Source organism: Onychomys torridus, chromosome 1, assembly GCF_903995425.1.
Source record: "Onychomys torridus chromosome 1, mOncTor1.1, whole genome shotgun sequence".
NCBI classification, from domain to species: domain Eukaryota; kingdom Metazoa; phylum Chordata; class Mammalia; order Rodentia; family Cricetidae; genus Onychomys; species Onychomys torridus.
The window spans coordinates 91,422,340-91,435,118 of NC_050443.1; the positions used below are offsets into that span (position 1 = coordinate 91,422,340).

Below are 12,779 nucleotides of genomic sequence, written 5' to 3' on the forward strand. Positions count from 1 at the left end.
CAGCCTCTTCAACAAATGACGCTGGGAAAACTAGTATCTAGATGTGGAGAAGACAGAAAATAGACTTCTGTCTTTCACGTACAAAATCAACTCTGGGTGGTGGTGAAAAGCCGGGCAGGCGATGTTGGTGCACTCCTGTAATCCTAGACTCAGGAGGCAGAGGCAGGCAGATCTCTGTGAGTTCAAGGCCAGCCTGGTCTATAGAGCAAGTTCCAGGACAGGCTCCAAAGCTACACAGAGAAATCTTGTCTCGAAAAACAACAACAAAAAAATCAACCCCGTGACTCCGTGAATCAGACCTAATTGAAGACCTGAAATTCTGACACTATTAGAGAAATGCAGGGGAAACTCTCCAAGATAAAAGGATTCAGTTTCTAATTAGGACTCCAGTCACTCAGGAAATAATGCCAATTGACAATAAAGTTAAAAAAGCTTCTACAAAGGATGGAAGCAATCAATCCAGTGGACACAGACTATAGAATGAAGAAAATCTTTGCTACCTATCCATCTGACAGAAGGTTATTATCTAGAATATACAGCAACCAAAAAAAAAAAGGAAAAAGAAAACTAAACAAGAAATACAACAACCCAGCTAATAAAATTACAGACAATTCTCAAAAGATGAAATACAAATAAGCAATAAACATATGAAGAATCATTCAATTTCACTAGCCAACGTCACAGGAATGCAAATCAAAACCACACTGAGATTCTGCCTACCCCAGTCAGAACGACAGTCATGAAGAACACAAAGAACCAATGCTGGTGGGGATGTTGACAACTGGGAACTCTTACTGCTATTGGGAATGTAAACTAGTCCAGCCACTAGGGAAGGCAGTAGGAAGGTTCCCCAAAACACTAAAAATGGCCCTAACAGATGACCCAAAGGATTCCAAGTCAAAGTATGGTGATACATAATCAATGTGTGCATAATGGTGAAGAATCAACCCAGTGTCCACCAGCAGAGGAACAGATGAAGAAACTGTGGTCTACTTGTACACAATGGATATATTTTTTTTTAGTCATAAAGGGGCTATATGGTTTGCAAGAAAATGGATCCAACTGGAAGGCAAATACATTTTCTCTCATTTGTGGTTCCTAGATGTTAGAGATACATAAAATCATGTACAGATACGTGACATTAAAGTAGAAGTGAAACTGTCTAAGGGAATAAAAGGGATTGGGAGGGAGAAGAACAAGAAAAAGAAGGGTAGCTGGGGTATGGAAAGCACCTGCTCAATATACAATAAATGTTTTATAATTTTTTTAAATAAATGATGGAGAAATTGTTCAGTGGTTAAGAGCACTTGCTGCCCTTTCAGAGAACCTGGGTTCCATTCCCAGCATTCCCAGCTCACAACCATCTATAATTTCAGTTCTGGGGTATCTAGCACCTTCTCCTGGCCTCCACTGGTACCGGGCATACATGCAGTACACTTACATACATGCTGGCAAAACACTCATGCAAAAAATAAAAATGCTTTTTAAAAAATAAGAAAAATTAATAAAAGAGGGAAATGATAGTGTCTGTTTTCTTTTTCTTTTTTTTAAGACAGTGTCTCATGGTATAGCCTTGGCTGTCCTATAACTCATTATGTAGACCAGGCTGGCCTTGAACTCACAAAGATCCTCCTACCTCTGCCTCCCAAGTGATGAGATTAAAGGTGTGTGCCACCACACCTGGCTCAAAAAGACAGTGTCTAGTTCAACTGAAGAATTTTAATTTCTTTATTTTTATTTTTTTTTCTAGATGAAGTATCACTATGTAAAGGCTTTAAACTTAATATGTAGTTCAAGTTAGCCTCTCTCAGTGACTCACTTGCCTCAGTCTCTTGGGTTTTCAGAGTCCAGACTTCTGCCACCATACCTAGATGAAGTGCATTTTTAACTTACTCTTCAAATTAATTTAAATAGCCACATGTGCCTATGTTGTATAGCTATTTCTTTGGAATCTGACATGACCATAATGTTCTTGAAGCTGAGCAGCTGTCATGTTACCCATGAAGGCTGATAGCTACTGTATTTGCTGGCACAGAAGCAAAATATTACAATATTTTTCATAAAGGAAGTTATTTTTCCCTCTTCATTTTAAACAATCTAAAATTTGCCCTGGGACAAAATACTTGGTAACAGAAAAACACTCTCTAGATATCCTTATAACTTAGGAATCTTGGCAGTGTTCCATTTTGAGAAATAAAATTATATGCAAAGACCCTTTAAATTAAGACTGATTTCAGTAACTTGTTTTAGCATCTATCACACAGCCAATTAAAGCTGGGCTCCAAATCTCTACAGTCAAATTTGGGAGGTTTTTCCCACTATAATATATCATCTCTCAGATTTAATATACAACACATCAAAATGCCAAACTCAGAAAAAAAGATGACAGATAAGATTCTAAAACAGAGCCGGGTGGTGGTGGTGGTGGTGCATTTCTTTAATCCCAGCACTTGGGAGGCAGAGGCAGGTGGATCTCTGTGAGTTCAAGGTCAGCCAGCCTTGTCTACAAAAAGAATTCCAGGAAAGGCGCAAAGCTTCACAGAGAAACCCTGTCTTGAAAAACCAAAAGATTCTAAAACAGAACAAAGAATTTTCTTTCCTTAATATTATCTTATTTCCCCAAGAATTCCAGAAAGCAAAAAGTTCAAAGTAGAACATAAAAACAAAGTCAAGGAAAAATAACAGGTGAATACTGACTTTCAGAATAAAAACCAAAACCACTAAGCTTCACAAACAAAGAAAAATTTCTGAGCTTTGGGAGCTAGAGAGATGATGGCTCAGTGGTTAAAAGTACTTCCTACACAATCATGAGGACCAGAGTTTAGGTCCTAGCACCCACATAAACCAGGTATCCAACAAACACCCATAGCTCCAGCTCAGAAGAATGAGGCCCTCTTCTGGCCTCCATGTGTACACAGACACACATAAACAAAATAAATCTTTAAAAAATCCAGCAGCAAAGAATTTTAAGGCAAAGAATTCTAGAAAAAGAATGTACAGTTAGGGGCTGGAGAGAAGGCTCAGTGGTTAAGAGCACTTCTAGAAGACCTGGGTTCAATTCCCAGCACCTACATGGTAACTCACAACTTTCTGTAACTCCAGTTCCAGGGGATCTGACACCCTCACGTACACATACATGCAAGCAAAACACCAATGCACTTAAAATAGAAATAAATGAAAAAAAAAAAAAAAAAAGAATGTACAGTGAATTGCCATATGCTAATGTTTTTGGCAGACTCCTTAAAAGTATCAGGGCCTGGAACCGAGACTACAAACTAGTTCCCAAGAAGCATCAGATTAGATGACATAGTAAGCTAAACTAAAAAGATAGGTAACAAACTATAAATTTTGTAAGACAAAGAGTTAGTCTAAACATAGTTTTCTCACACACACGCATACACACACACACACCTCCCATCACAGACGTGTTTGAAAGATAACCAATGGTGACTGAAGTATTGGGAAAATGGATACTCAAGTTTGTGAGATAAACTTTTAAAGTAATATTATACACTCTAACACAATTCAAAACAAAATTCATAGAGTAAGGTTTTCAGCAAAGCATTTATGGCAAAAGGGATGGGGGGGAGGAACAAACTTCCAAAAGTAAGGAGCTGATTATATTATCTGAGAGCTGATTATATTATCTGAGTCTCCTTTTAATTTCTCTTATACTTTTGGTTGTGAGCCTAGCCTTTAATGGCTGAGCCATCTCTCCAGCCCTCCTTTTAATTTCTCAAAACAAAATTTTTAAATCATTCCTACAGAATGATTCTAATTGTGAGTACATTTAGTGTATTGTATGTTTGAATATATTTGTCACTAGTAACAATTACCGTTGAATCACAGGATTATGGTGCTATTTTCTTCTTTGACCTTTGCTAAATGTCTCAAACTACATGCCATACATATTACTTTTAAAAATCAGAAAAAAAAAATCTCCAAAGAAATCTAATTTTACAAGAAGTGTTTCAAAGTTCTCACCATAAAACTATTTCAAAATTAACAACTGTTTAGGGCTATCGTTAGATAATATTCACTAGATGTGCATAGATATCTAAAATATAGCAGCTTTTACTCTTCTTAATGCATTTTGAGCTCAAATAACATAAATTAAATGTGTAATTTACATATCCTACTATAGCAGTATTGCATATGTAGTACATATACAAAAAGGAATATGAAAAAAAATCATGCAGTAAAAACCCAATATATGCCAGGCGGTAGTAGCACATGTCTTTAATCCCAGCACTTGGGAGGAAGAGGCAGGCGGATCTCTGTGAGTTCAAGGTTAGCCTGATCTACACAGCAAGTTCCAGGACAGTCAGGGCTACAAAAAGAAACCCTGTTTTGAAAAACAAAAACAAAAACAAAACCAATATAAATAGATGTTCTAATGTCTTCTTCCTACTGCATGATAAACATTTTCACGCATCTCATAAAGTAGTACATCGAACTTACCAGAGTGGGCACTAGGTCAAAACACTCAGCAAACTGTCAATCTATATTATTGGCTCAGCCTTCCTATTTCTAGGTATTATTTACTATTTTAATCAGCTAAAAGGTCTTGATCCACATGTGCTTCAGTTTTCTCTTCCAAGCACATTAATTAGTTTAAAGTACTTTTAAATATTATGGTTTGATAGTTCTGCTAGTCTTCAATAACTGAATATTCTCTTTTAAAGAAGAAACTAGCAATTTCTTTAATACAAAGAAATGAAGAATGTCCTACAATTAACTATCATATGGTAAGTTACAGGCTTCTATGAGCAGCTGTCCATGGCTTAGGGATGCAGCTCAGCAGTAGAGTCTGCTAGCATGCCAAAGCACAAGGCCTTGAGTTCGAGAAAAAGGGAACGCGCGCGCACACACACACACACACACACACACACACACACACACACAACCTCTAAATGAATAAATGAGTTAAAAAGAGTAGACAGCACCATTTGCTTTCTAGACATTAGAAAAGTAAATTTAAGCCCATACTCTGTAAAACAAACTGCCCTGAATGAAATAATTACTTTTAAAATAAGTCAGAACTTTGTATGTCCATCCAAAAATGATAAAGATCATAAAAATCATTTGTTGCAAACTTTTATCTACAATTCTTTCTTAGGTAACTGAGTTTTTTTGGTTGTTTTTTTGTTTTGGTTTTTGGTTTTTTTTGGTTTTTCAAGACAGGGTTCCTCTGTGTAGCTTTGTGCCTTTCCTGGATCTCGCTCTGTAGACCAGGCTGGCCTCGAACTCACAAAGATCCGCCTGCCTCTGCCTCCTGAGTGCTAGGATTAAAGGCGTGGGCCACCACCGCCTGGCAACTGAGATTTAAAATGTATTTTTTGGGGGAGGTGGGGAGGATGACAAGAGGGCTCAGTGAACAAAGGTGCTTGTACTGTAAGCTTGGTGAGCAGAGACCAGAGTCGGGAACCCACGTGAAGGTGGAAGAATAGTACTAATGTCACAAGCTGTCCTCGGACCTCCACACATGCTCTGTGGTATGGACACCCTCTATAACCCACAATAATCATAATTTTGAAAAATTACATTCAAGTTGTCATTTTATATAGTCTCCAAGCAAAAATTCCAGAACATTCTACTCATTACAGGTAATAATGATCACTGATATCTTAAAGTGGAAAATAAAATAATTTAAATTAATGAATGTTTTGGTTTTTAAAAAACATTCCAATGGACAATTTTCAAAGTATCCACTCCTCTTCTTTTCTACCTGGCATTCAAATTATATAGAATACCAAATATCAGACAATGTATACCAATATGAAAAACAAGAAAGGCTTCCTACTGTTCAATATTTATTGGAAAAAGTAAAAAAAAATAATTTTGAAATTGTCGTGGAAAAATTGCACTGCCAAAGGCTATAAATAAAAATTTGTACTTGTCTTCTCCAAATGAGCTGGGCAGATATGTGTGTAAGCTAACTGATGGGTGTGTTTCAAAAACACAGGGTAGGTAGGCAGAGAAGTAGGGACAACAATGCCAATATGCTATCTTCTGGGCATAAATAAAGAAAAGCCAAAGTGCTAACCATTTATAATGATAGAGCACCCTACTATTACATAACATTTTAAAATACTCCTCCTTTTCCCTTAAATCCCTAACAATTATGTCCTATACACATTTTCATATGAGGAAACAGATTTTTACAGAGATTAAGTAACTTTAATGTCAAAAAGCTAACAATGAGCTTTAAACTCAAACCTAAATGATTCCAAAATAATTCAAGAATAAAAGTATGATCATAGGGGTTGAAGATTTAGCTCAGCGGTAGAGCATTTGCCTAGCAAGCACAAGGCCCTGTGTTCGGTCCTCAGCTCTGGGGAAAAAAAAAAGAAAAAAAAGAAAAAAGAAAAAAAAAGTATGATCATAATTTTAAATGACCTTAGAAAATTATTATTCATAGTTTGTAATCAAGTAGTACTTTAATCAGTGATTCACTATGACATTCTCTCATATTATACGAAGCCAAATACTAAATGTTAATTTTATGTCCCCTAGGTACTAATACATTATTTCTTTCAACTGCAAAGATAAAAATGAGTAGTCAACCTTCTGTATTCTCTGTGGTGATATTTTGTTTGTGCTCTAACAAATAAAGGTTGCCTGGAGATCAGAGTGCGGGCTAGCCAGTAGTTAACCACAGAGACCAGGCAGTGGTGGCACACACCTTTAATCCCAACACTTAGGATCTCATGCCTTTGATCCCAGTACATGGGAGACTCACTTTAATCCCAGCCCTAGGCAGGTGGAAACAGGAAGTGATGAGGCTGGGCAGAGAGAGGAATATAAGACAGGAGGAGACAGGAACGCATTCATCCCTTTCAGGCTAAGAGGTTGGCAAGGTAAGAGGTGGCTGTAGCTTGCTCTTGTCTCTCGGATCTTTCAGCATTTGTCCCGATAGCTGGCTCAGCGTTTTTATTATTAAGACCAATTAGGATTCACACTTCAATTCTCATGTTCAACACCCACAGATATAATGAACTCTAAATTGTAGAGTTTTTGTCACTATTTTCTAAATACAGTAGAACAACTATTTGTACAGAACTTACATTGACTTAAGCATTAAATAATATCAAGATCACTTAACATATACAGAGGATTTACTGTGTGTAGATTATACACACAAATGTATACCACTAATCCTCCTGGGATATCATAAAATCAGGTACATTACATTTTTAAACAGAATACAATTAAATTATTAATAAAGTAAGGTATCTTTGCTTTCACTGGCATATATAAAAGCAACAATACCTTACAATCTTCAGAAATTGTGACATAAGACTACATGTTTAACGAAGTCTTTCCTCTTTATGTTTTACTATTTCAAATACAGGTTAAGTATCCATTAACCAAAGTGCTTAGGATGACAAATGTTTCAGATTCTGGAGTTATTCAGACTCAGAATGTGATCACAGACTCTCTTACCTAGTCTAATCCAAATACTCTAAAGTTGTACTTGACTCACTGCATTCCTACTGCCTACATAAAAACTTGACTAAGCTTTTAATCTTTCTCTAGAAAGATCTCTGAATTCCAACTGTCTACTTTCTACCTCTGAGTTCTAGTCTGTTAACTTCTTAGCAAGGAGGTATCAGTTTCAAGGACCACAAAGTAAACCAGCAGGCCATATTAAGGAAACTAAAACTTTAGCTTGAATTCTAATAAACATTCTATAAAAGAGAGAAAAACAAAACTTAAAAACAGGTTGAGTGTCCTTATCTGAAATGTCTTGGACCAGAAATGTTTCAGATTACAGATTTGTGGATTTTTTTCCTAAAATTCTTTAATGTTTGCATATATGAGTATCTTGGGAATGGAGCTCAAGACTAAACACAAGTTCATTTATGTTTCATAAACATCCTATATACATACTCTAAAGGTAATTTTACACACGAAACACCATTAGGTTGGTCAACAGGTGGATGCTCAGAAGGATTCATATTTTCAGAGCATTTTAGAGTTCAGGTTAGAGTTTGGGATTAGGGAAAAACAACTTGCAACTCTTCCTCTACTACAAATACCTGCAACTATCTCTTCCCTCAAACCCTACCTCTGCCATAATTTTACTTCAAACCAACAAAAAGACAAAATAAAGGAGTTAATAAATATATATATATATATAAAATCAAAATCACTGACCAAATAGTAAATCACTTCAATTGTAAATTAAACTTACCCAGTTAGACATGGAGGTGTTCCATTTCCTTCTCCCTCACAGAGGTCCAGCCTGCACAGATAAACCTACCATACAGATGAATATATTGAAAATGTATGTCCTAAGAATCAAGAGACCCAAAAACAGAACCAAAGGCACTGAGGACAATCCATTCAACCCCTTCTTCTAATCCTCCTTTGAAAAATCACTTCAGAGGGTGGGAGGAGGGGGGCAAAAAGCTACTTGCAAGAGAGCATTTCCTACTTTATGATAGAAATATGGGAGGGAATGATGGTCCACCCTCCACCAACAGGTACAATCTGCACAAACATAAAACAAATCCCTAAAAAAAATGTTTTTAACTCTCAAATAGGAACGTCTTTTAAATATAGTATGTGTCTTCTCTTTTCACCTCTTGCTCTAGAGAGAAGCAGGGAGCTGATGAGATATTAGCGTAGCTGAGCTTGAAAAGATGGTGTTAAAAAGAAGAAAATCTAGTATATAAATCCCTCAAAAGTCCTGACTTAAAAAACAATACCCTTTGCACTCTTTATACAAATCATAATAAACTGAGCTATAAAGGTCAGTCCTGTTTGTACAACTGCACAGTAACAGAGGGGTATTTAGCTCCTCCATCTTCCTTTTCCAAACTCTTCCTCACCTAGCTGTCTCTCATGCCTTTACCACGAAGATAAAGACCCTCACTTTGTAAGACCCAACATCTCTTGGGACTCGAGTTTGACCTATAAAACTCCTATTCCTCACAGCCCAACAAAGCATGAAGCAGATTATGTGATTAAAGTACTTTCTACTAATGGGTAAATGAGTTTTAATCCACAAGCTTTAATTCCACAAATGCTGTTAGTCATACAATGTATTAGGCACAAAGTTTAACCAAAGTACCCATTTTTCGTACAAGAAAAAGTAATCTAAATCAATGAACTTTCTTCATCCCATTGCCAACCTTCTTGTTCTCCCCATGTGCCAGGGGACCTGTATTTCCTTTGGTAAAAGTTAATGCCCAGGGACACAATGTGGTAAGAAGGTACAACAAATAATAAGTACATGATTCCTGAAATGGACTGTAGAGGGTCTCCTGGACTTAATTTTATATATAGATACAAGTATAATAGCGACCTTCTAAATAAACCAATTTGCTCTTAAGATACTTACAAACCTAGTAATAAACACTAAGAAGTTTTTTGTCAGTTATTCTCATAGTAACTATGTTAATATAGTCCCCTCTTAAAGTGTATATTCCAAGTTAAGCAGTAGATCCTTGAAACTGTGACCTAGTACCAAATGAATCACATCCCAGGTATTCTATGTTTTTCCTTACACAAACATACCTACAGGAAACTTCACTGGTTAGGCACAGTAACAACAAGAATTAACAATAAAATAGAAAAAAATTGTAACAACATACCCTGGTAAAAGGTTCTGTGACTGCAGTGTTACACATCCTAGCAACCTTGGTATGTTTTTTTCTTTCCCTTGAGTCATGAACTTTCACTTTTTCACATACACGATGTGCACTTCATGGTTTCTTGTTGACATCTGAGTTACTAAAGGCACTACTTTTGTACCAGGCCTCACTAAATAAAATAACGGTTCCTGAGCACACTGTGACGTCATCAGCCAGGCTGATGACCAAATGACTACTAAAGTGGCAAATGGATGGGTAGCACATTCTGGTCAGATACACCTGCATAAAGGGGTGGTTTATGCTCCAGGAAAGATGGTGGGAGAAACTTAATTTTATCATTGTACTCAGAACAGTATGCAATTTGAAACTTATAGGCTTTTTTTCTGGAATTTTTCCATTTATTAATTTCAAGCCAGTAATAAACTATAAAAGCAAAGTGTAGACAAAAAGAAACCACTGCAGAAAGTACCCATTTAATTTGTAGCACTGTATTTAATGGGCATTAAACTAATCTACTGATTTTAATTAAATCTGGCATTTTCCCCAATTCTTCTAAAAGTTTGCAATTCCAAATTAACTGACATAGTTGATTTAAACCTTTGCTTCTAGTTATTAAATAATTCTGACCTATAATACAAGTTTTAAACCAGATATAAAACACAGCTCTAGAATAATTTCATATGTTAAAGATCAAAATACAAGTAGGTTTGGTTGGGGCCACATGAACCTGTTTTTGTTTTACTTGCCAATATTTTTAAAAATCAGGAGACTATATTTAAAATTCTGGAGTTCCTATAGTCTTTTAAGAATGCTGAAGACGGATTCCACATTCATGTATACAATTAATCAGTTGGACTTGAATACTGATGCCTCTCACACAAGACAGAAGCAGCTCTCTGGTGCATCTGGCATGCTCATTACCTGTCTAGTACCTGAAGGCATGTGAATGTTACTCACTTTCTATCTCTCTGAGAGATGCATAGTATTTCCAATCACTTGTACACTTCAGTAGGCCATTTAAATGTTAAGAGGCCACAAGTAGACCACAGTTCCTTGTGATTTCATATAATAATAGTTAAAAAAAAAAAGTTATACAAGTCTTTGAAGAACAGAAGGAATGAAACCGAACAAAATTCAGACTGGTGGGAGAATAATGTAGAGGAGGTAAAAAGCTCCATCTAGAAGTTTTGAAAGTGTGAGAAAATATCTAACTCAAAAACATTGTTTGCAACTTTCTGAACTCATCACTCTGAATCCTTACCATACGCTGTGTTACTGAAGCTCCCTTCTTACTTTCTCTCCACTCATAAGAATAAAAGTTAAATAGATAAGCTCTATGTTAAATTATTAAGCATAAAAACTCGAAAAATGACTCTCCTCAAAAACTTTACTAACTCAATGTTTATCTACTATTAAGTAATTTTCCAAATATTTTCTATTGCTTTCTGCTTAACATTCAAGTATCAGTCCTTGGTTCAAAGCCCAGGGTTAAATTCTAGATGGACTCTCCCACACAGAAACTCTTTTTAGCTTTTACATTTGCGTGCTTTATTGTATCTTTTATTCCAATTTCTACAGTCTCTTTCATTCAAAGTCATCCCTAACCCCCTCTCTAAAAAGTTTTGATCAAATCTGGCTAGTGAAGGTAAGAAAAGCAAGGGGGGCAGGGAAAAAAAAAGAAAGACACCTATTGACAATAAATGCATTGTACTGTTTCGTTCAGATTGTTAACGTAAAGCATGGAGACTCTTAAAGCACAGCTATAAAATATTTTCATAAACTAAATGCACAAAGTGGAAAACTGTTTTTAGCATGTCATGGACTCCAAATAAGGGACGAAAAACAGTAATTCTATCAGGGGGAAGATTCAAAATTCTCAAGAGAAAAAAGAAATGGGAATCTGATAAAGGCCGAGGCTAGCTAGGCACACTGGCCGGCACTAACAAACTGCTAAGCGAAATCGCAAATACAAGCCCATTCCCAAATACAAGAAGTGGTAAGACTTGTGTCTCTCAGAGAATAAATCAGAACCTTTTCTGGGCAAGTTAGAGGCAAACAAAGCTTTACCATTGTTGATACGGTTACAGGATAAAACCACGCAGCACATAACAGGTGTCTCATCCTCTACCCAAAGGGCGACTCCCCCACCACCTCATCCCCAAACTGGGAGCCTTACTCACCGCCCTATTGTGATGCGCCCTCTCCGGGTTGTCGCTGCGGTGGCCCAGAGATGACAGGAAAGGGGCGGGGCACGGGGTTACTCTGCCCTGGAAAGGAGGTTGGAAAGGAGGTGTGAGGGATCGCCTTGTTCCCCTGGGAAAAGGCCTCCGGGCTCCTAACCCATAAAGCATCACCCTTCTCCGCCTCTCCAGACCCGGTGCTGGAGGCGGCAGCTCTGAGCGCCACCCACGCTCCCCCAGCCGCTGGGACCCCGGCCCCAGCAGCCAGCCTCGCCCTCGGCTTCCACCGCAAACCCAGCCGCCCGCGCCCAGCCCGCTCCAACCTTCCGGTCCCCGAGACATCCACTGAGGGTCGAGGAGAAGGGATACGAGAGCGACGCCCCGCTTCCTCCGCCTACTCCACCGGATCCCTCCGGTGCTAGGTGTAGGGCAGCCTCTCCACCAGCTGCGCCTACCAGAGCCGCCCCGGCAGGTTGCAGGCCGGCTTCTTAGCCGCTTCTCGCGAGACCTTGCACTAGGCAGAAGCGCGGCGCGGCGAGTTCTCGCGCGAATGACGGCGCTCCGCCCATAGTGGGCGTGGCGCCAGGCCCGGTAGGGGCTGAGTGGCGGCTCAGGGTCCTCGCTGGAGGGTCCTGTGCGATCGCGCAGCCAGGACCGGTCTCAGGCCACCCACCAGTCTTTGAGCACACTTTCTCCCCACGCTTCTAGTCACCGTTAGGCAAAAACGGACAGCGTCTCCCGCCCGGCCAAAGCAGCGCCTGGGAGCCTTCTTCCAGGAGCGCGTTCCCGTGAGCGGAGCAAACGCCAGGGTCGCCTCCGCGGGGTCCGCCAGCAGGTACGGGCAGCACGAGGCGCTGGCAGGCGGTGGTCCTGAGGGACACACTCGGCTCCCCTGCGTCCGCCCTGCCCCTAGATTTCAAACGCTCTGTTGGCGGGAACCGGTGCTCCAGCTGAAACGCCTGCGGTGGCGCCACCCTTGGGACCTGGAGAGTCACCT

The 12,779-nt window shown here is 38.9% G+C and overlaps 1 protein-coding gene across 6 annotated transcripts in view; it reads right to left on the reverse strand.

Moving 5' to 3' along the window:
* The window catches only part of Btbd10 (BTB domain containing 10), a 59,756-nt gene extending 47,466 nt beyond the window's left edge, over positions 1–12,290 (reverse strand). For 4 of the 6 annotated variants that reach the window (XM_036189711.1, XM_036189690.1, XM_036189679.1 and 1 more), the window contains exons 1-3: positions 12,106–12,290; positions 11,783–11,869; positions 8,198–8,262 (exon numbers count right to left, since the gene is read on the reverse strand). The gene's annotated coding sequence lies outside the window, so the exon portion shown is untranslated. The remainder of the gene's footprint in view (positions 1–8,197; positions 8,263–11,782; positions 11,870–12,105) is intronic. The other 2 variants (XM_036189722.1, XM_036189699.1) reach the window with 1 other exon arrangement.
* Between the last annotated feature and the right edge of the window lie 489 nt (positions 12,291–12,779).